The sequence below is a fragment of the Cervus canadensis genome, chromosome 8, assembly GCF_019320065.1.
Source record: "Cervus canadensis isolate Bull #8, Minnesota chromosome 8, ASM1932006v1, whole genome shotgun sequence".
NCBI lineage: Eukaryota > Metazoa > Chordata > Mammalia > Artiodactyla > Cervidae > Cervus > Cervus canadensis.
Window position 1 is genome coordinate 90799710 of NC_057393.1, and position 3815 is coordinate 90803524.

Genomic DNA, 3815 nt, shown 5'->3' on the forward strand with positions numbered 1-3815 from the left:
GGGGGTCGTGGGAGGTTTGTAGGCACATGTGTCTTCAGAGGTGAGCAAAGTGAGAACCAGGTGGATGGCAGTTCTGATGTGACCTCCCCTAATATTACCCTGGATCCGGCAGAACAAGAAGTGGGAGGAGGGTGACAGAGAGGCAGAGATGCACAAAGGAAGTGCTTCTAAGGGAGAGAAAATGAGTGAAAGACGAAGGGGAAAGCTACCTAGACAGAGTAGAAGAGAAAGACAGTAAAAAGATGGAAAGTGATTACTCTAAAGAGAAAGAGCTAGAAATTTAGGAAGAATTAGGAGTCAAGAGATAGAAAGATAGGGAGGAAATGAGAAATAAAATATAACAGAGAGAAAAGAAAGATAGAGTTAGTGAGTGAGGAGATGGAAGAAAAAAAGTGTATGCATGTGGGGGGCAGGAATAAAATTTTCTGGAAATGTTACTTGTCAAGATAGTGATGTGAGAGCCATTCACTCTCTCTGAAATTAGAGATAACTTCTGGACTTCACTCCTGAAGTCTTACCTCCCCTTTTATGTTCACAAGGTTGTTTAGATAATGACTTCATTGATCTAATCCTGGCTCCATTCGACTTGCTATTTTTACTACACAAGTTCAGTGACTGGGTGCTGAAGCTTTGTGGAAGTTTACTGAAGTGTAACACCCAGCCCTTGCCCCAACTTCTTCAGTCTTAACTGCTGGCTCACCCTTCTGGGTCTCCAACTTGTTCAGGTTGCTATTTAAAAGCTGTGGTACATATACACCATGGAATATTACTCAGCCATTAAAAAGAATTCATTTGAATCAGTTCTAATGAGATGGATGAAACTGGAGCCCTTTATACAGAGTGAAGTAAGCCAGAAAGATAAAGACCAATACAGTATACTAACGCATATATATGGAATTTAGAAAGATGGTAACGATAACCCTATATGCAAAGCAGAAAAAGAGACACAGATGTACAGAACAGACTTTTGGACTCTGTGGGAGAAGGCGAGGGTGGGATGTTTCGAGACAACAGCATCGAAACATGTATATTATCTAGGGTGAAACAGATCACCATCCCAGGTTGGATGCATGAGACAAGTGCTCGGGGCTGGTGCACTGGGAAGACCCAGAGGGATGGGATGGGGAGGGAGGCTGGAGGGGGGATCAGGATGGGGAATACATGTAAATCCATGGCTGATTCATGTCAATGTATGGCAAAAACCACTGCAATATTCTAAAGTAATTAGCCTCCAACTAATAAAAATAAATGGAAAAAAAAACAAACAAAAACAAAACAAAACAAAAAAATAAATAAAACATTTGCTCTTTTGGGAGACCCATGGCCCATGACCCATGGGGCAGAAACCCTGAGCAAGCTTGATGAGGAGAGGTTTATGGAAAGGCATCTCAGCTTGGACCCAGGAGACCAAGGAAAGTTGAGTTTCCCAGATGACATAAATGGCCCTACCTCCTGTCATTCCTGCATTTGTCCTTAAAGTCTGGGAAATATTTCTTACTTGTTTCCTTGTGAGATCTGAAGTCAGACAACCTTTTTTTGAAAAGGCAATACTCTTTTTTAAAACTGAGGTATAGTTAATTTACAGTGTTGTTTCAGTTTCAAGTATATACCACAGTGATTCAGTTATACATACATATATATTCTTTTTTAGATTGTTCTCCCTTATGGGTTATTATAAAACATTGAGTAGAGTTCCCTGTGCTATACAGTAGGTCATTGTTGGTTATATATTCTATATATAGTAGTGCACACATGTTGATCTCAGCCCCTAATTTATCCCTCCCCTCATTTGCCCTTTGGTAACCATAAATTCAGAGAAGACAATGGCACCCCACTCCAGTACTCTTGCCTGGAAAATCCCATGGATGGAGGAGCCTGGTGGGCTGCAGTCCATGGGGTCGTGAAGAGTCAGACACTACTGAGCGACTTCACTTTCACTTTTCACTTTCATGCATTGGAGAAGGAAATGGCAACCCACTCCAGTGTTCTTGCCTGGAGAATCCCAGGGACAGCAGAGCCTGGTGGGCTGCCGTCTATGGGGTCGCACAGAGTCGGACACGACTGAAGTGACTTAGCAGCAGCAGCAGCAACCATAAATTCTTTGAGTCTCTTTCTGTTTTGTAAATAGGTTCATTAATATCTTTTTTTAAAATGCCACCTGTAAGTGATATCATATGATATTTGCCTTTCTTTGTCTAACTTACTTCACTTAATATGATAATCTCTAAGTCATCCATGTTGCTACAAAATGGCATTATTTCATTCTTTTCTATGGTTCAGTAGTATCCATTGTGTGTACATCCATGTCTTCTTTACCCATTCATCTGTTAATTGACACTTAGATTGTTTCTGTGCCTTGACTATTATAGATAGTGCTACTATGAACACTGGTGTGCATGCATCTTTTTGAATTAGAGTTTTCTCTGGATGTTTGCCCAAGTGTGGGATTGCTGGATCATATGGTAAGTCTATTTTTAGATTTTAAGGAACTTCCATACTGTTCTCCACAGTAGCTTCACCAATTTACATTCCCACCAAGAGCATGGGAGGTTTCCCTTTTCTTCATACCCTCTCCAGCATTTTCTATTTGCAGACTTTTTGACAATGGCCATTCTGATCAGTGTGAGGTGGTGCATGGGGGCTCAGTTGCTCAGTCATATCTGACTCTTTGCAACCCCATGGACAGTAGCCCTCCAGCTTCCTCTGTTCATGGAATTTTCCAGGCAAAAATACTGCAGTGGGTTGCCATTTCCTACTCCAGGGGATCTTCCTGACCCAGGGATTGAACCCTCATCTTTGCATCTCCTGCACTGGCAGGTGAATTCTTTACCACCGCACCACCTGGGAAGCCCCCAGTGTGAGGTGGTGCCACATTGTAGTTTAGATTTAAGGCAATACTCTTCATCTTTCCACTGTTTATGTAACAGTTGCACAGGCGTTAATTGTTCCTCATACCTAAGTCAATAACCAGATCCACTTAATTTTCATGAGGGTACTGTTACCATCCTTTCCGATATGGTTAGTGGTTTCTGCGTCTTGCCTACTTCAGAGTCACAAAGAAATTCTCCTGTGTATGTTCATGAAGATTTACTGGTTTGTCTTTTCACAGTTAAATCTATGGTCCACTCCAAATTTAATTCTGTATGTGGTGTGAGGTGGTAAGAAGGGTCAAGTTTCATCTTCTCCCCATCTGGATACCTAACTGATGCATCATCCTTTACTAAAACTCTGTTTCTCCCTTGCCATTTCCAAGTGCTACTCCTGCACACACATATTTATGAATCCGTTTTCAGTTCATATTCTGTCCCATTGGCTTATTTGTCTGTTCTTGCTCTAATGTCACTCATTCTAGCTATATTATAAGTAAGAATGATAAAGGAAGTCCTTTAGATTGTGCTTCTTTAGAATGTCATAGCTTTTGCATTTCCCCATAAATTTTAGAATCAGCTTGTTAATTTCTACACAAAAACACACCCACACATCAGTGGGAATATGTATTGGGGTTTTATTGAATCTATCAATCAATTTGAGTATAATATCTCTACAAGTTTTCTCCATTCTCTGATTTTTTCTATTGTTTGGTCTATTTTATTCATGATCATTGTACTTTTCCTCCATTTATTTAAATCTTCTTTAGTTTCTCTTAATATTGTTTCCTTGCCTTGAATATCTTTCATTAGATTTGGTTCCATGTGATTTAATATGCTATTGTGATATAATATTGGTTTTAGAGTTTATTTTATACTTATTGCTGCTGTATAAGGATACAATTATTTTTTTTAATTTTCTGTATTGACCTTGTATCTGGCAATTTA